This window comes from Mustela nivalis (assembly GCF_964662115.1).
Source record: "Mustela nivalis genome assembly, chromosome: 2".
NCBI lineage: Eukaryota > Metazoa > Chordata > Mammalia > Carnivora > Mustelidae > Mustela > Mustela nivalis.
In genome coordinates this window covers 74,510,448-74,531,453 of record NC_139021.1, presented here as the reverse complement: position 1 = coordinate 74,531,453, position 21,006 = coordinate 74,510,448, and the positions used below count along the sequence as shown (strand labels likewise).

At 38.1% G+C, this 21,006-nt stretch overlaps 1 long non-coding RNA gene and 1 pseudogene across 4 annotated transcripts in view; one reads left to right on the top strand and one right to left on the bottom strand.

Moving 5' to 3' along the window:
* LOC309858860 overlaps positions 1-21,006 on the bottom strand; it is a 348,226-nt gene that overhangs the window by 24,094 nt on the left and 303,126 nt on the right. The gene's annotated exons all lie outside the window — the stretch shown is intronic.
* LOC309858713 (programmed cell death protein 6 pseudogene) lies at positions 9,542-16,665 on the top strand (annotated as a pseudogene). The gene is made up of 2 exons: positions 9,542-9,610; positions 16,193-16,665. The product of its transcript is annotated as a programmed cell death protein 6 pseudogene (transcript).

The window sequence follows — 21,006 nt, the reverse complement described above, 5'->3', positions numbered from 1 at the left end:
CTGCCTACTTGTGATCTCTGTCAAATAAATAAAATTTTTAAAATAAATAAATAAATATATATATATATAAATAAATAAAAGGGCTGTGCAAACCACAGAGAGCTACCAACATGGTCACGATTCAAGTTGATTAAAGTCATACTGAAATCAGAGTGGTTCGTGTGATACACTGGCTCTTCACCAAGAAGAGGTATAGGCCATAGGGATATAAACACAGATGGAGAAGGACCCGAACTACCTGCCCAATTTCCCTGGCAGGCAGAATTTTAAGGAAAGCAATGAACAGATAAGTAATAATGAAGAAGGAGAAAAAGGTGCAATGGAAGACAAAAGTACTGAGAAGGGGTTACAGTGCTATGGTACTTGAACCCCGCCCCCCCAGGGCAGCAGGTGGGCGGTCTGCCCATAACTTCCCTGTGCCCCCACCTGATCTGCACCTACTGCTGGGTTATGGGGGAGTGATTTTTGTAGTTCATCTGTAGCCTCTCCAACCAGAAAGTGCTACACAGGTGTGAGGTGCTGGTGCATCCCAATGGCCTCCTCAGTGGGAAGGCCCAGCCTGGGTCAGCCCCTTCCACCAGGCCTGTCTGAACACCAAGGTCATTCATGGGAGATGGGATTTGCTATCAGGGATTCAAGCTCTGCTGTGGCATATTTTAGTTCTAGAAACAACTCCAGGTGACTTCTGTGAGAGACTGACTATATTCATCAATTCTTAATAAAGTTTCCACCAGGTTTACCAAGGGAGCTTTAAATGGAGAGAACAGCTTGTTTCCTTGACAGCAAAAATCGACAGTTTTTTTTTTTTTTTTAATCTTTTATTGTCTGTCAAGAATTCCATCGAAATAATAGATGCCTAAAAACACAAGGAAACAGCATGCGGGTTTTTTTGTTTTTTGTTTTTTGGGTTTTTTTTTTTCCTTCCAGCTTTGGGGTTTGCTTCCAAGGACACTGACAAGAGGAAGGAGGAGGGTTTCAGAAATGTGAGCGGTGGGCTACAAAGACCCTCAGAGCCAATGGAGGACAAGTTAGGACTCAAAACTTGCCTTTCCCCAAGTCAAGGAAGTGTTTGCAGCCTTAGGACCAGCAGCTTGCTGGGGAAGCGGGAAGGCAGCATTTCAAAACAAAAAGAGACAACAAACAAACACTGCAGAAGGGGCTAAACCCCGGCCCAGGCGAGCAGCTCCGGACCCGGCCCTGATTTCGGCCGCTCTGGGGGCTCCGTGCAGCCCCCAGAGCTGCGCCCCGCCGCGCGGGCCTCCGGCCCAGGCCCAGGGGCTTCCTCCAGGCCGGGGTTTCTGTCGTGGGCGCGGGGTCTGCGGCTGGCCCGCCCCGGAGCTGTGAACTCCTGCGCTCGCCAGGCCCATCGATTATTAATGAGCCATCGTTAAAAGACTTGCCGGGGGAGGCTCCAACTGACTTGCCCACTCTATGGAGAAAACAAAGAGGATAAGGTGGAAGGGGGACCGGGAGGGGGAGTGCGGGGCGCACTGGGGAACTAGGCGAAAATGCAGCTTTCAAGTTCAAAAAGCTTATTTTGCATGAGAAAACACACGGGGACGCGAGGATTGGTCGTAGGCATTCCCCCTCCCCCATCTTTAATATCTGCTCAGCAAAAAGTCAGGATTAAAACCATCGGCCTCTGGGACACCTTAAAAAAAATCCCTTTCTTCTGTGTCCTTATGTACAAGGGTAAAGACCAGCTTTCTCTGTCCAAGTCGGGAGTGCTGAAGGGAGAGCTAGCAGTGGGGCGCCCAGCCGGAGCCTCTGTCCTCTGCCTGTTCCCGATTCCATGGCCTGAGGCGATGGTTTGCATTTTTAGGACAACAGCCGGCTATCGGCAAGCAGGAGACCTCTCGTCAGGCTTCATTACTGCACACAAAATGACACGAGCGAGCCTGTGGTCACAACTGCGCTGATGAAGTGCTGCGAAGCCATTGCCTCTCCCTGCAAACCCAACCGTCTTCCTCTGCCCACACACACACGCCCGGACGGATGGCCCCAAACCTGAGCTCTGCTTCTGTGCGTGGCGCCTTACCTTGGGACCCAGCGCTCCCGCCGGATATCGGGCTTTACCACCTGGCTTGCTGGTTAGCTTATACATTTCCAGAGAGACAGAGAAGAGCTGTATTTGCCCACTGAACTTTGTAATTCAACACGTTCTTTCCCTTCCTTCCCCTCTGGTAGGCTTCCTGAGGCAGAGGCTCCGTGGTACCATCTCCTGATCTAGACAGGACGCTTTAGCCAGCAATGGGAGCACAGCTGGGAACACAGACTCCTCTCCTTACAAGGTCATTTACGCCTTTTTAGTTACCTCCCTAATTGCAATAGTCTTATGTGTCTGGCCTAAATCATAACTGTCCTTTTAAAAAGAAATCCCACAGCCAACAGCTGCAGATATCACCATTAAATCCTATCTATTAAAAGCTAATGCCACCCCATGTATTTTTTCCAACAAGGGTGGTCTGTTTACATCAGCCAGAGAAGGGGGCATGATGGTTTGGTCAGTGCAGACACACCAAGCATTCTAAACCAATATACTGGAATAGGGATATGTAGGCACATGATTGCTGATTATGAGGTTACTGATTATTCTGAAGAAATGATTTCAGCGAAATACATTTGTGTCATCATCCAGGCAGATTGAACTTGATGGTGAATTTTTCTGAAGCCTTTGGGACTCAAGTTATGTGGAAGATGGCTAGGTGAACCCAACATCTGAATCTTTAAAAAAAAAAAAAAAGCCACCAGGAAAGATGTGATGTGAGACACTAAATGCAAATAACAGGCCACTGGCTAACAGTGAGGTGTGGAAAGAGAGATCATCCTATTACCTAGCAGCTTCTTCTAACCTATTCCATTAGTTAGGGTATGGGCTCAGTCACTGTAGCAATGAGACCTCATATAATTATGGCTTACATCTGCCAGAGTTTATTTTTCCTTTGCTGAGCGGTACTGAGATGAGCTGGCCAGATTGACAAAGTGTGCTCCAAAATGTGCTCCACAAAATTACTCGACTCCAAGTTCCTTCTATCTCATTGATTTAGCAGTCCCTGTGGCAAGAGTTCTCAAACGTCAATGCAGAGGTTGGTAAAGTTTTTCTTTACCATATAATGAATATCTTCATCTTTGCAGCCCACAGAGAATGTCAATTAAATATTCTTTGTTTTTATTTGTTGTTGTTGTTGTGGCAACTCTAAAAACATGGAAACCATTCTTAGCTCACCAGCTGTACAAAATCAGGCCCCCCAGTGATTTTGGCCCATGGCCATAGTTTGTCAGTCTCTGCTTTAGGGCATCGGAATCACCTGGAGGGCTTTCTGAGTCCACTCCAAAGTTTCTGATTCATTGGTCAGGGTGGGATCCAAGACTCTGCATTTCTAACAAGTTCTTATGAGATATTGATGCTGACGTTTTGGAGACCACACGTTGGGAGCCACAGCCCTGCATGGTTGCCTTTGTCTTTATGGACAAAGCTGAATCTCTTGCACATGCGCGTTCCAGCAAGAAAAGGAAAAGAGTCAAGAAAAAGTCTCTTTAAATATGTGACCAGGAAATTATACATATCACTTTCACTTGCATCCCATTGGCCTAATCTTCATCATATGGCCATGAATGGCCGCAAAGGAAGTTGGGAAATGTGAACTATAAATGGATGTTCGTGAGTTCTGTTACAACTCAAGAGGTTTTATTATTAAGAGGAAGAAGGGGAGAGTTTGCTTTGCAGAAGAGTTAGCAGATTCTGCCACACCAGGAAAGCAAGGACCAGTGGATGTCTTCCATACTTTTCCACATTGATCTCACAGTGTTTACCCTGGGATTTATTGCAGCATCTCTCTGCTATGTTCACAAACAAAAAGTAAACTCACAGCGTACTATAGGGACCTTAAAGTATATATAGAAGACAGATACCACAAGGAGTTATTTAAGCTCCCATTTTCTAAATAAGTATCTGTTCTGGACGCCCCTCCTGATGCTAAAAATTCTTTAAGCTCTTTATCTCTTTAATCCCTCAGGATTTATGAGTTTCTAGAAATTTACCAATGATTTGTGGCACATAACAAGAATAATAATAATAATAATAATAATAAACCTATTTCTTATTAAATAACAAATCAATATCAGATAATTTAAGTATAAATAAAAATAGTCATGAGATTACCTTATTAAATTTTTTTTAAATATATTTTTGGAATATTTATGTGATCCTGGTGCAGGAAAACACTCTTGGTGATGGTAATGAGGCTACCAATAAGGTAAAGACTATAATAAGATAAAATAAGTCATATTCCTAAATATTTTCTCCAAAAAAAAAATAAAAACCGCAAGGACCAACAGACATATGGGAGAAAAATCCTGGCAAAAAATATAACAATAAAAAATGCTAATACTCTATTCAGGGGACATGTAAGGCAATTCTCAAAAGAGAAATGTACACATAACCAAGGAACATGGGAATATACACTTATTTTCAATTATAAACAAATATATTAAATAAAAATGGTAATTTATTTTTTCAAATTAGTCAATGTTATAGGGAAAAGGTCACACTAATTCTATGCTAATAGATACATTTGCAGTTTGGTTATATTCATCAAAACTTTTAAACATGTATTATTGTGGACAGAGTGTTAGAATGGCCCCCATGACTCTGCTTCTGGGTGTTCATGTCCTTATGTCATGCTCTCCCCTGCAGTATCATGGGACGTGTAACTTATGCCAGCCAATAGAATGAATACAGAAAGGGGGGGAAAAAAGATACACATGATTACATGACTATGTTACATAAGATTTTAACACTTGTCTTGCTAGTGGATGTTTCTCTTGTTGGCTTGAAGTAGCAAACTACCATGTTGGAGCAGCCTCTGTTAGGAGGCCACCTGGCAGTGAACTTTCAGCTACCTCTAGGAGGTGAAGGCACCGTACCCTCTATCCTATAACAAATAAGGGTTTTGGGTCCATCTGCTGCAAGGAGATGGATTCTTCTAACAACCAGAGTTTGTTTGCATATGGATGCCTCCCAGTATGGCCTCAAGTGAGATCACAATCCCCATTGGTGCTTGACACCTTGATTGGTGCCTTAATGTTGGTTCAGTTAAGTGGCATCCAGACTCTTGACCCACAGTAATTGCTATCATGAAAGTGTGTTGTTTTAAACTAAGTTTGAGATCATTTGTTATGCAACAAAATATACTAATATGTGTATATTAACCCCCAAATCCTGCTTAGCCACAAGGATACTACTCATTATAGCATCTTAGAGTTATGAAAAATTAGAAACAACTAATATATGCAAAAACAGAAAATTTGTCAAATTATGGAAAATCTACCCAAAGGAATATAATTCAGCTAGCAAAGACTGCAATGAAAATAAATACATATTTTTAAAGAAAACTGTTTTAAATACAAATGAAAATGTAGTTTCTAAACCAACTTGCATAATCAATTCCCACTTTAAATTTTTAAAGGTTTATGCATGTATAGAATATAGTGCTTAAAGTTACATACCCAAATGTTAATAATAGTTTTCTCTGAGAGGTAGGATTATAGATTTTTTTTATTATAAGACATATATTTTTACAGTTTTCAATACTAAACATTTCATGTCTTTGCAAAACAACCAGAATCTAAAAATGAATTTTAAATGCAAAATGAAGGGAAGGAAAGAGTCCTAGCTCCATGAAAAGAAAAGGTTAAAGTCCAATGCAAATGCTAGTTATTTATGGTTATTAAATATAAGATGCATATGTCCCCAGATGCTAAGAATAATGACTACCATTTTTGAGCATTTACAATGAACCAGGCACGTGCTAAAAATTTAGAGTGTATTTGCTTGTTGAATCGTGGATAAGAGGTTAGATTTATCCTTTGTGTTCACAGAGAAGGGCAGCCCATATCCTAGGCATTCTGCTACTCTTACCTCTATTGTACCCCACGTGATAAGGTAGTTAACTAGAGAGGCACATCATGACCAAGAGCAAAGGGATCATTGGTCACCCAGGACCTCGGTCAACTCCCTTAAATGTGGTCTGGGCACTGGTCCCAAATCAAGCAACTAGTTTTGCCATTGCACAGCAGTTCTCAAAACCTTGCAGTTTGGGTTCCAAGGAGCCAGAGAGACGTTCTTTATTTGTTGTGGAGTCTACCACAAAAATAGAAGAGGCCCTTACCGCACACTTTCCCGTTGAATGACTGAAAACAACAGTTGCTCTTACAGATGCATGGAAAGAGCAAAGATATTTCAGTAGGCTTGAGGACAAGCTAAAAATTACCAGCTCCTCAGGAATTACTCATTCTGCTAGAGAACAATTGAAGGTTAAGTCTTCCCAAAAATCTATCTCACTTTGCAAACTGAAGTTAGTCTTGATTTAATGAACCTAGGCAGTCATGTAACATTTAGACCTCAGTTGTCCTTCCCATAAATTGAATTTCTGGTATTTTTCTTAATTAGAGGCTAGTCAGTGTGATCTCTTGGTTCCTATCACATTGAGGGTATTTGATTCTGAAACAGATTTCTTCATCCAGGTGTTTTATTAGTTAAAACTTTTTTTAAAGAAGTCTGTAAGACATATCTATAACACTGACTCATTGAATGAGTAAAGCTTTCAGAAAGATTCATATATAGCAACTTTGGGCTTACCAAGAGCCCTTGTACAGGATTTCCTCTTAATGAACTCTACATGTTTCCAGTACAATGTTTTCAACTGACCTTCCAGTGGAGTTCCATGGCCCTACGGCTTGAAGGCAAGTCCCCTGCTCTTCCAAGAGACCAAGGGAACCAAAAACACCTGCTCTTTGATAGATTGACCACAGAGAATCAGTTCTTAGGAAGGTCACTTTTATTGCTTTAAGTCAGTCTAAAGATTTTCTGTCTGAGAAAGTACAGCAATGACATCTGTTCATTCTTCAACATAGACCGGCCCTTTACCCATGATTTTTCAATATTTAAACAAACAGCCAAAACAAAGCTGTGCATCTGTGTTAACCTTGTAAACTTAAAAGTCTGCACCTGTACAATTAGTAATTAGCATATTCAGTAACAAAGCTGGTAGGTAACGGGTGACATTCACACCTCTTAATTGGTGCGATTAGCAGTCCTTTTGTTGTCAACCATTAGCAGCTCTCCTCCAGTGTAAAGTGCCACAGGTAAAGGGACATTGGCGAAGGGAGGAGTGAAGGGGGGAAGGTGAGAGTGAATAAAAGTTTGTAAAACAGATTAATCTGATCTAGAGGGAGGAAAAAATAACTTCACTACAAAAAAAAATGGCTAAAACTGCCCAATGAGTAGCATCCGCGATTGTATCTTCTTTCTTCTTCACTGATGATGTAAATCTGACATGGTGGAAAAAAAAAAAAAATCGACTCCCCCATTACATTGCAAAATGGGAAGGCCTCCCTTTCAGTAAATTTAATCATGAATGGGAAAGTCAAATTAATTTTGTTTTTAAATGAAGGCCGATATGGCTGGGGAGCTTTTGCTCTCCTAGCAATACGCTATAATATTTACTAGGAGATTCTTGACAACAAATAACCTCTTAGGTTATTAAAATAAAGCCCAATTAGACAGGACTCTTCAAGAATACAGGAAACAAGATGTATTTCTGCATTTCTTATTTAATCCTCCTCTCTTCTCTTTTTCAAAAAAATAATAGCAGGCTCCCCTTCAGCCCCTTGAGTAACTTCCTTATGTATCTAGTGCTGAACCCTCATCATTCATGACCAACATACTTTTATTTAGGTTTCCTAGAAGGCATGGCCCTGTATTAGCATTAGTCCTGTTTTCAGGTTTTAGCTTCCAGGCTTGACTTTTCTATAGTTTCCTCAAAGGTTTGTCTTCTTTTCTTGAGGACATGGCTTGGTATGAACCATACAGAAATGTTACTGTTCTCCTATTGACTAGAGGCTCCAACATTTCTTCATAGTGGGAGGGGTTATTCTGTTGTCATTCTGGGACTGAAATCTGATATAATATGTTTGTGTGCTCTACAAGGGCAAGAATTATGTCTCTTCCACCTTTAAAACACTAAGTTCTAGCCCATATACACCTTCAATAAATAGACATTACTTACAGAATGTGAACGCTGATGTCAATGAGATTTTTCTTTCTCCTAGCTTCCCTTTCACATTACACAATTTTGGTTTTTACACATTTCTTCTGGGGTAAGGATGAGCAGATTATTTGCAATGCAAGTTGAATTTAACACAAATATGTACTTCATCCTTATTTATAGACTCGTCTTCCTTAGTTATAGACTCATTTTCCTTAGTTATGCACTCTCCAGTTATTAGTCAAAATAATGTTATCTGGGATAATGATTATATTTTTCAGCTAGCTTGCTGCCATGTAAATATATTCTGCCTGATTGTATATAAGCAGGAGTATCATGCATGAAATCTGAAAAGTCCTTAAATAGGTACAACTGTCTACATTCTTTCCTCTTTCTTACTGGCAAAGGGAAAAATGATGTTTGGAGCTCTGGCAGCCATCTTGAATCATGTAGTGGACATCATGGACTAAGGATGGCAGAGCAATAAGATAGAAAGAACCTGTTTCTGATACTCCCAGCTCTGTGCTACATATCATATTTATTTATCCATGAGACAAAATTCTGTCTTTTTTAGACATTGTTACTTGAATTTTCTGTCACTTGTAGTGAAACCTGGTTCTAATACATCCTTCTGCTGGTAAGGTTGGTTGGATAATTTAGTCAGGTTAAAACAACTTAATTTAAACTATTCTTCCAACAGACACAGTATATAAACTTGCAAAGGCTGATTAAATTTCACTAGGGCAGATCTTTATAAAAAGAATAAGTAACATATGTAAATATCACATCCGAATTTAAATACAGTATTTAACTGCCCTAGATTTCACAATGTATTCATAGCCTTGAGAGGGGATAAGAAACCGCTTTATAATCCATTGATCCTTGTAAATTCTGTTTACATGTGTTTTTCAAATATGACATTTTTGTGTTGTGTTGATGGTCAGGACCTCTGAATTATAAAATATCCTCCATGAACACTCTGGAGAAGAAACCAAGAAGTGGTCTGTGACTTGCAAGCCCCTGCTGGGGTAGAGGGCAGTACTTTGGGAAAGAATACCCATTTGTAAAAGCCAATGGATTCTTTTTCTGAAATGGCTGCTGGACACCATTGTTCTAGTTCACTCGCGCTCACTAGCTGTTGAAGCTTCCTCTCTCCTTTCCTTCTACAAAACCTTTCACATTCGTTCTACACATTCCCAATACATGCTGGAATTAACCCTTTAAAAATAACATCTGATTATGTCATTTCACCATGAAGACACTAATAATTCCTTGTTGCCTCTAGGTTGGTGTAAATGGCTTGCACTTTTTCTGTCTTATCTTCCCTGAACTTGCCCTGTCGTTCATCACACTTGGTCTATATTTAGACATGATGAAAATTTCACCTTGCTTCAAATATGCCATGCCTTTCACACCCCTGCATTTGGAACAGGGCATTTTCTGTGCCTGAAGTAACACCCGTACCCCAAAACTTGCTTTTTAGAAGGTTCAGGATGCATCTCATGGATCTAATAGCCTTTGCTCAAAAAGGTTCAAAAGCCTTTGTCACGACTACAGACAAGGTGAGGTGAACCACTCCTTCCCTGACCCATATTCTGCATTTTGTTCTACCCCGCCATAGCACTTATGAGGTGATTTATAATTGATCAGTCTTCAAATCTGATTCCTCCTGTGTGAGATGCTGGAGCTTTTCTAGTACTCAGGTCAATGTCCATAACAGAGTTGCAAATGGCTATTTCTTGTAGAATGGGCTAGATCCATGGCTGAGACAAGGTCATCCCAACAAAAAGCATTTGTGTTTAAGTATAGGTTAAGGTTTGTATGATAAGGGGAGAAATTAGGTGTACGATAGGACTTATGTAGATATTTTCAACTTCTTGGAAAAGATATTCATAGGAATGAATATACAGAAACATGCATGAATATCCTCTAACCCACAATATCTTTCGTCCTACCTTGAAGAGAAATTCAGCATTCCTTAGAGCTGAATTTTCCTGGAATTAAAATTATGGAGTCATAGAATTGTAAAGCTAAAAAGGACCTTAAAAATTATTGACTCCAACTTCATAATTTATAAATGAGAAAACTAAGGCCCAGAGAGATTAAAAGATTTGTCAAAGGACACCCAGCTAGTTAGTGTCAATCAGATCTGAAATCCTGGTCTCTTGACTCCAGTGTTCTTCAAACATTTCAATCGTCAGTCCCTGGTTAAGGACAGCCAGCAGCTGTGAAGCACACGGACTTTAATTTCAAGTTAAATCAGAGCTAAAGCACAGATAAACCCAAGGGTTTCAGCTACAAATTAAACAGGTGAGAGAAGATAAGTGAGATTATTTGATGAAAATTTTTAAATCATACACTGTTAGAGTGTAAAAGTCCAAGCCCCCAGTTTTCATAAATGAAAATAAGAAGGAAATAAATTGACTTTCTCCACCTCAATCATAAAACCAGAGACAGAGACAAAACAAGAACTTTGAATGCAACTGTGACATGGACGTCACAAATCTCCTGTAGATAAAAGGAGAGTCTACATAGAATAATGGTCCTCTCTTCCAAACATATTGGAGCCTGTGGCTGGTCAATTAATCAAAAGTTAGGTAAATTGAAAATTGGTTTTAAAAAATGATACATACATACCATAATAATCACAATAATTTTAATTTTAAGCATGAAATGTATTCTTATTCTCCATATGTAAATAAACAAACTCCAAAAAAAAAAAAAAAAGTGAATGCACATTAGCTTAAAATGATACAAAATTATTATTCTATAATTCTGGAGGTCAGAATCCAAAATGGACCTCACTGGGCTCAAGGGGTCTGTAGGGCTGCAGAGCTTCACAGCAGCCTCCCATGGAGGCTCCCGGGAAGAATCTGTTCCTGGCCTTCTCTAGCTTCTAGACTTCCCCAACATTCCTTGGCTCATGGTTCCCTCCCATCTTCAAAGCCAGCAATCACCTCTGTTTCTCTCATTACATCTCCTCCTCTCACTGTGACTCTACTACCTTTCTTTCACTTGGGATTATATTGGATCCAACTGGATAAACCAGGATAATATCTCTATCTCAAGATCTTTAATCACATCTGTAAGGCCCCTTCAGCCATAACATACCACAGGGTCTGAAAATTGGGATGGGATATCTTTGAGGTTGGGGATGGGGGCACTGTTCTGCCAACCACAACATGGCTGTGTGATTGACGTTTTCTTTCCTTCCTCAGTCCTTCATAAAGCGTATTGTCTACTATTTCTAGTGTGTGTCTTTATATTTTTTTAAGATTTATTTATTTATTTGAGAGAGAGAAAGAGAGCACAGGAGCAGGAGGAGGGGTAGCAGAGAGGGAGAGGGACAGAGAGAAGCCCAAGCAGAGCAGAGCCCAACACAGGGAGCCTGATCCCACAACCCCAAGATCATGACTTGAGTCAAAATCAAGAGTCAGATGCTCAGCAAACTGAGACATCTAGGCACCCCTCTACTGTGTATCTTTAAAGTTAAAGTAATATTTTAGAGCATTTGGAAAGCAACCTGTTTAGAATTCTTCTGGGGCGCCTGGGTGGCTCAGTGGGTTAAAGCCTCTGCCTTCACCTCGGGTCATGATCCCAAGGTCCTTGGATTGAGCCCCACGTCAGGCTCTCTGCTCAACAGGGAGCCTGATTGCCCTCCTCTCTCTCTGCCTACCTCTCTGCCTACTTGTGTCCTCTGTCAAATAAATAAAATCTTAAAAAAAAAAAAAAGAATTCTTCCAAATTTGTCTCTCAATTTTTTTTATGACGTCTGTCCCACAACCAATTTCAAATTGATTTTTGATGTGATTTGTCTTTTTTGGTCCTTCTGAAGTATTGATTTAGGTGTTACAGATACAATTCTCTTTTTTGCACTCCTATGTTACTGGTTAATGTACTAATATACACACAATTACAGTAACAAGTTCTCCTCACTTAAACAGTTTTGAGGAAAAACAGAACTTGGTAAAAATTGCTTCACTGTGGGACACAAGGTGACCAGGTTGTTGAAAAGGGGCTGACAAATCCCTGGTCTTCAGTGTGCCCAGAAATAAATGTAAAGTTTTCTTCACCTAGTAGATTGTATACATGACAGTGGTTTAAGAAAGCTTCTATTATATAAAGTATCTTGTATACTATAAGGCATTCTATAGATATGAACTATCATTATTATTTCTGCTTTTGCTTCAAGATCTTATATTAAGAATTATACAAATAAACATTTATAATTGAATATGGATGATGCATGCCACATGGCAAAAAGCAGTCTAGGGATGCCTGGGTGGCAAAGTCGGGTAGGCAGCTGCCTTCTGTTTGGTTGTGATCTTAGGGTCCTAGGATCGAGTCCCACGTCTGGCTCTTTGCTCAGTTGGGATTATACTTCTCCCTCTGCCTGCCATTCCCCTTGCTTGTGCTCTCTCTCTCTCTGAAAAATAAATAAAGTCTTACAAAAATAAATAAATAAATAAATAAAGAAAGAAAGAAAGAAAGAAAGAAAGAAAGAAAGAAAAAAGCCATCCAGAAATTAGCCTGATGACTACGGAAATTCAAAACAATTTGAAAAACTTTCTGCTCAAGCCAGGATAAAATCTAGAATTAAATTAAGTTAGTTAACAATATAGTCAAGTTTCAATCAATAAAGTCTTTAATTATAATTAATAGTTTATTTCCTTTATTAATCTGCTTTTAAGCCTTCCCACTATCTCTCTAAAAATTTAGGTTTAACTGCCTAACTAAAGAGCTATTTTCAAAAATATTTAATTGGCTGGAAAAAGTGTATTGAACTCTTCTTTCAGTTGACCTATCTTTAGAAAACTGAGCTATTTGGCTCATTAAACTATAAATGTATCCAGGCATCCTTGTGAAAGCATATTTTAACTCAGACTGAGTAGTGCAGGGTAGAGCCACATACTAATATACTGAGATAGTAAACACAGATAGTAGAATGTGACAGTATATGGATCAAAAAAAAAATCAGTACTAAATCTAGAGTTGAAGGCTCTTTCCATAGATGTGTTCTTTTGCCTTCAAACTCTATTTATTATTTTTGACTGCTGAGTCAGGAACTGTCTCCATTTACTAGGTTGCTTAGGAGGACAAGAGAGATTCTAAGTGACCAAAAGAGGATTGGCTCCTAAGCACAAGGTATACCCACCAACCAAAGACATGGGTTTCTTTATCCCTACCCAAAGCACAAGCAAAGCACTCCTGTATCAGTTTCCTGACACTGCCACAACAAAGAACCAGAAACTAGATCAACGATAGAAACTTACTATCTCACAGTTTGAGAAGCTAGACTCCTGATATCAAGGTGTTGATAGGGTCTTGCTCTCTCTGATAGTTCTAGCAAAGACCTCTCTCCTAGCTTCTGAGAGTTCCTTGCTTGTGATAACATAACTCCAGCCATTTCATGAGATTCCCCCTGTGTGCATTATCTGTGTCCAAATTTCCCCTTTTCATCAGGACATCAGTCACATTGTTTTAGGGGGCCATCCTATTCCAGTATAACCTCATCTTAACAAATTACATCTGCAATAGCCCTATTTTCAAATAAGTTAATATTCTGAGGAACTGGGGGTTGGGATTTCAGCATGTGAAATTCTGGTGGACACAGTTCCACCAGTAACACTCTCAGTGGAGGGAGCCATCATAATCATATGCCTCATACTAATTCTCCAAATAATTTTTAATGTTAATAACCAGTACATGGTCAATTTAACCAACTACCTTAGTAATAATCATAATCATAAAAATTATAGGGAGTGCCAATAGAAACAATAAGCAAATAAAAGATTAATAAAATAAAAGTTGATAAAAATTGGTGAGATCTGTTATTAGCTATGAATAAGAACATCACCAGTAAGAAAGAAGGGATTAACTGAGAACATGGCAATATGAGAAAAGCTTTTATTTTTTTAATTTAATTTTATTTTTTCAGTGTTCCAATTTCATTGTTTATGCACCACACCCAGTGCTCCATGCAATATGTGCCTGGTGGTGGATATTAAGGAGAGCACATGTTGCAGAGAAAAGCTTTTAAAAAAGAAAAAGTAGAAGGAATAGGTCAAGTATAAGGAAGCTAAGTAACAAGAAAAGGATGTCCACTCTCACCCCTGTTGCTCAACATAATGTTAGAAGTTCTACCCACAGCAATCATAAAAAAAAAAAAGAAAGAAAAGTTATCCTAATTGGTAAGGAAGAAGTAAAACCATTCACTATTTGCAGATGACATGATACTATGTATAGAAAACCCCAAAGACTCCACCAAAAAATTGGTAGAACTGTTAAATAAATTCAGTAATGTTGCAGGATACCAAATCAATATACAGAAATCCACTGCGTTGTTTTTAAGATTTCATATAGTTAAGAAAGAGAAGAAAGAAAGAAAGAAAGAAAGAAAGAAAGAAAGAAAGAAAGAAAGAGAAGGAGCAAAGGGGGAGAAAGAGGGAGGTGGAAAGAATCCCCTAGAGCAGACTCACACTAAGCATGGAGCCAGACACGAGGTTCAACCTCAGGATCCCAAGATCATGACCTGAGCCAAAACCAAGAGTCAGACGTTTATTGACTGAGCCATCTAACCACCCCAAATCTACTGCATTCCTATACACTGATAATGAAGTAGCAGAAAGAGAAATTAAGAAAGTAATCCCAGTTATAACTGCACTAAAAATACCAAGGAATAGACTTAACCTAGGAGATAAAAGATCTATACTTTGAAAACTGTAAAACATTAATAAAAGAAATTGAACATGACATAAACATATGGAAAGATATTCCATGCTCATGAATTGGGAGAATAAATATTGTTAAAATGTCCATAATACCTAAAGAAATCTACAGACATAATGCAATCTTTATCAAAATACCAACAACAGTTTTCATAGAACTAGAACAAATAATCCTAAGATTTGTATAGAACCTCAAAAACCCCAAAGAGCCAAAGCACTCTCAAAAAAACAAAACTGGAGTTACCACAATCCCAGATTTCAAGATATAATTCAAAGCTGTAGTCATCAAAACAGTATGGTAGTGGCACAAAATAGACACATAGGTCAATGGAACAGAATAGAGAGCCCAGAAATAAACCCATAATTATATGGTCAATATTCAACAAAGGAAGAAAGAATGTGCAAAAGATAAAAGACAGTCTCTTCAACAAATGGTGTTGGGAAAACTGGACAGCTACACACAAAAGAATGAAACTAGACCACTTTCTTATGTCCTACACAAAAAATAAACTCAAAATGGATTAAGGACTTAAATGTGAGACTGAAACCATAGAGTATCTCAGAAGAGGACACAGATAATAATTCTCTGACATTGGCAGTGGAAACATTTTTCTAGATATATCTCCTAAGGCAAGAGAAACAAAAAGCAAAAATAAATTATTGGAACTACATCAAAATAAAAAGCTTCTGTACAGCAAAGAAACAATCAGCAAAACAAAATGACAACCTACTGAATGGGAGAAGGTATTTGCATATGACACATCCAATATAGGGTTAGTATTTAAAATATATACATCAACAGATGAATGGATAAAGAAGATGTGGTATATATACACAATGGAATACTATGCAGCCATCAAAAATGAAATCTTGCCATTTGCAACAACGTGGATGGAACTAGAGGGTATCATGCTTAGCGAAATAAGTCAATTGGAGAAAGACAACTATCATATGATCTCCCTGATATGAGGAAGTGAAGATGTAACATGGCGGGGTGAAGGGGGTAGGAGAAGAATAAATGAAACAAGATGGGATTGGGAGGGAGACTAACCATAAGTGACTCTTAATCTCACAAAACAAACTGAGGGTTGCTGGGGGGAAGAGGGTTGGGAGAGGTGGATGGGGTTATGGACATTGGGGAGGGTATGTGCTATGGCGAGTGCTGTGAAGTGTGTAAACCTGGCAATTCACAGACCTGTACCCCTGGGAATAAAAATACATTATATGTTTATTAAAAATAAATAAATAAATAATAAATTTTTAAAAAATAAATAAAATAAAATATATAAAGATTCTCCTCTGCACCTCAGCCCCACCTTGCCTGGGTCCACGGCCACCTAGACCTACCATCTTCCCTCCCGGCCCTGCCAGAGGTGGGATACTGCCATAACAGACCTTTCATGGAGCATTTTCCAGAGGGCTGATAAAGACAGGAGCCAAGAGATATCAGACAACAAGCTTCAGCAAGCACTGTCCGATAGCACATGGACTCCATTGAATCCAGTGACTGCTGGGTCAGTCATATCTATGTTTGACTGAGAAAGCAAGGCTGGCATGAACTTCAGCAAGTTCAGTGGCACCTGGAAGTATATCACAGACTGCAGAACTTCTTCAACACCTATGACAGGAACAAGTCTGAGTGACTGAAAAGAGCAAGTTAAAGTAAGCTCTCTCTCTCAGGATACCGACTCTCTGACCAGTTTCACAACATCTTCATTTGAAAGTTTGACAGACAAGTGTGGGTGCAGATTGCATTTGATGACTTCATCCAGGGATGCATCCTCTTGCAGAGTTTGATAGATATATGCAGACATTATGATAGGGATCAGGATGGCTAAATTCAGGTATCATATGAACAGTATCTGTCCATGGTCTTCAGCATTGTATAACTGGCCTTTGCAAATAGCTATGTGACTTAGGGGAGGAACACTAAAAAGGCCAAATCTCTCTTTACAGAAATGGAATGCATATGCAGTTGGATACTGTTTTTCCTTAGGGTTTTATATAATTAATATTTGGGGAACCAACTGTATCTATGTGGATAAACTGATTAAGGTTTTTGCAAATGTAAAAATAGTTATGATCGTTTTTCACATACAAACATTTGATTTCAGACTGTTCAATTGTGCCATGACATAAGATATCATAATATTTCAGATATCCTGGATGCAAAAAATTCATCATGTGCATTTCTAGATAGTTCCAGTTCTATAATGGAAAGCCACTTTTATTAGTCAATAAGAATTTAAAACTAGTACAGAATTTGTACAGAGAATTTATATGCCTCACATTTTTAAAATGGGGTTTAATGTATTTGACTATGCAACATAAGCAAATGCACCCTGTCAAAAAATATGTATATACATAGGCATAGATATATATGTGTGTATGTGTATATATATGTGTATATATATGTATACACACACAATATATATATTATATATTAAATATATATATACACACACTATATATACACACTATATATAAAATATGTTATATATTTTATATATAATATATACATATATAACTAATACAACTCAACCCCTCCAAATTTTTTAAATGGACAGAAGACATGAATAGACATATCTCCAAAGAAGATAACCAGATGATCAACAAACACATAAAAAGATGTTCAACATTACTCATAATCAGGGAAATACAAATCAAAACCACAATGAGATATCGCCTCACACCTGTCAGAAGAGCTTAAATCAACAACACAAGAAACAACAAGTTTTGGTAAGGACGTGCAGAAAAACAAATACTTGTGCTCTGTTGGTGGGAATGAAAACTAGTACAGTCACTATGGAAAACCATACAGAAGCTCTTCAAAAAGTTAAAAATAGAACTACCTTATGATCCAGCAATTCTATTACTGGATATTTACACAAAGAATATAAAAACATTAATTCAAAGGGATATATGCAATAAATGCTTATTATAGCATTATTTATAATAGCGAAAATTTTGGAAACAACCTAAATATCCATTGATAGATGAATGGATAAAGAAGATGTAGTATGTATATACAATGGACTATTATTCAGCCATGAAAAAGAATGAAATCTTGCCATTTTCAACAACATGACTGGATCTAAAGGGTAAAATGCTAGGTGAAATAAGTCAGAGAAAGACAAATATTATTTCACTCACATGTGGAACCTAAATAAAACAGATGAACAAAGGAAAAAGGAGAGGAACAAAAACCAGACTCTTAACTATAGAGAACCAACTAATGGTTACCCAAAGGGAGGTTGGCAGAGGGATGGGTGAAGGAGGTGAAGGGGATTAAGAGTCCTCATCATGATGAGCTCTGAGGAATATATAGAATTGCTCGATCACTATATGGTACACCTGGAACCAATATAACACTGAATGTTAATTACACTGGCAGGTAAAAAGAAAAAGAAAAAAATCAGAAGGAATGGGTAAAAAAGAACATGCAGGGGCACCTGGGTATCTCAGTGGGTTAAGTCTCTGCCTTCATCTCAGGTCATATCTCAGGGTTCCTGCTCTGCATTAGGATCTCCGCTCAACGGGGAGCTTGCTTCCCTCTCTCCTTCTGCCTGACTCTCTGCCTACTTGCGATCTCTCTGTCAAATAAAAAAATATATATATTAAAAAAAAAAGAAGAAGAAGAAGAAGAACATGCAGTGTCCTGTAGGAAAGCATGGTTATCAGGTAAGAAGATGTTGTCCAAAGACTGAGTGCTGTAATTCACAGCTGGCTCCATATCCGATCATCAGAGCACCTTTTATTTTATCTCTGATGCCAGGGATTAACCTATGATGGTGACGGTTTAGAAGTGAGGGTTTAGAGGTAAAGTTGGCTATGGAAAAAAAAAAAGTCTATTTATCCGGTAAGGTACAAATAGTATGTGTCATTTATAGTAAACATTTAAATGAAGGACAAGTACAAACTTTATTTTTAATTAATTTATTTATTTAGATTAAATAAATAAATAGATAGATAGCACAAGTAAGCAGAGCAGCAGGCAGAGAAGCAGGCTCTCTGCTGAGCAGGGAACACAAGGGGGGCTCGATCCCAGGACCCTGGAATCATGACCTGAGCCGAAACCAGCTGCTTAACCAACTGAGCCACGCAGTTATCCCTGTTTTGTTTTGTTTTGTTTTGTTTTTTGTTTTAATACAAACTTTTTTCAATGAGACAGGTGTCAGAAACAAATATTGAATGCATTTGTCTCAAGAATGCAATAGACACTAAATCAAAAGAAGACGTGTTTTTCAAAAGTCCAGGGTTCTACAATCCTTACATACCAAGTGTCTTTTTCTTGCTTAAGAATTATTAAAATTTGTTATCTTTCTGTAAGGTCTCAGTTACCTAGGATCATTCAATAATTTTAGGGATAGTTTAGTCCACAAAATTTTTTTAAATTTCCTTTTTCTAGCAACATTCCCCAGATTTGTAATATATAGTTCTATGTGTTAGTAAATGCAACTTACTGAACTACAGGCACCTGTGTTGGAGAGGCAGGTGGTTTGGGACATCAGGTTGACTCTATTAAACATAATTAACCATAATACATCCTAGAGTGAATTCTCATCATTTGTCTTTTTCTTCCAAAAAGGGTTTGCAGAATGTGCTAGGGCAGAGCCTCCTATACTATGTAATTCCAAAGTAATTACTAAATTAAAGGTATAAAAATTTTATCTTGGTTTGTTATTTTGCCTTCAATAAAACTGTTATCAGCTCTAACCCACTTTGTAACTGAGTAGCTTTTAATTTATAAGGGCATACCATTTTATCAAAACAAAATATTTGCTACTAAAAATTACAAATGTACAATAAATAACATTGGGTTCTATTTTCATTCTCTCATAACCACAAATAGAACTTTATGCCATTTTTTTCCAACACCTGATATATTAGTTGAGACTTTGGGCTACAATTGCAAAAACCAAATACAAGGTAACATAAGTTTTAAAGAAGAAAGTTATTGGCTCATAAATGTGACAAGTGAAATTGCATACAGCATGGCTGGATCCAGGAATTCAAATGACTTTGTAAGGTCTCTTGGGTATCCATCATGTAATTATGTCTTCTTTGGCTCATCGTCTGTCTTCTCCTGCCTGACAAATAGCACACCATCTGAACCCCAGAAATACCTAGTACTCATAAGTGGACAATCGCTTTGTTTTCTTGCTTTTGTTTTTAACTTCTTTCTCACATATTTCCCGCAAGCATTGCATCTTACCATGCTGATACTGCCGCCTCTGACCCAGGTATTACTCAGACCAAAGATTGTTATGTAATTGCCAGCAAGCATAGTCTTCTTTATCTACTCTATCTATGTCATAAGGAAGAGAAACGTGTTCATTTACGTTAGAATGGATTTTCTGTGGCTATTGCTCTATGCTGGAAAACATATGGAAGAAAGTGAAAGAAATCAAACCAACAGCAGCAACAACAGCATCATCAACAGAAGCGCCAGCTGTTTGAGCATTTCTAAATGCCTAGGCTATAGTATTAAAATACTGATTTGTTGATTGAATTTTTAATTTTCCTGAAGATACTTGAGCTCTACAACTCAAAGTGTACTTACAAAAAACAAGCAGCTAATGGTGTGTAAAGAAGAGTTGGTCTAATGGTCATTGGGATCTTTCTCCAAAGACACAAAGTCAGTCTAGTAACAAGCATTTTAGAATGAACAGGGATCTTGAGATATATTTTCAAGATACCAGGAAATCATGGGGGTGTTGACCAGTGTAATTCAGTCTCCTAGCAGTGGTTTATAAGTTTGATACTTTTTAAAAATCCTGTCCGAGTTAAACAATACTTTATGTTATATAATAAATTATTTTGGAGGAAAACAAGAAGGTGGTTTACAATAAGGGTAACACCATCTTAGAATCCTGGGTGTAAAATGAGAATTTTTCCATATTACACTATCAACTTGAATTTAAAACACCAGAGAAGTTCATCCACATGTTATAAGGAATCACCTGATGATACTTTTGCTCTCTGTTGCCTTACACATAGCACTTTTACTAGACAGTATTTAAATCTCAACTTAGAAGAATTAATAGGATTGCACTATTTATACCAACGTCAAGCTGAAAGTATATTCAGAAAGTCAAAATATTCATTTCTTCCCTATTGTTTGAATCAAGAAGCTTCAGGACCTTGGTATTTAAAATGAAATTTGTGATGTATCCCACCAAATTCTCATTTATAAAAGAAGCATCATAATATCACTGTTTCATATGTTA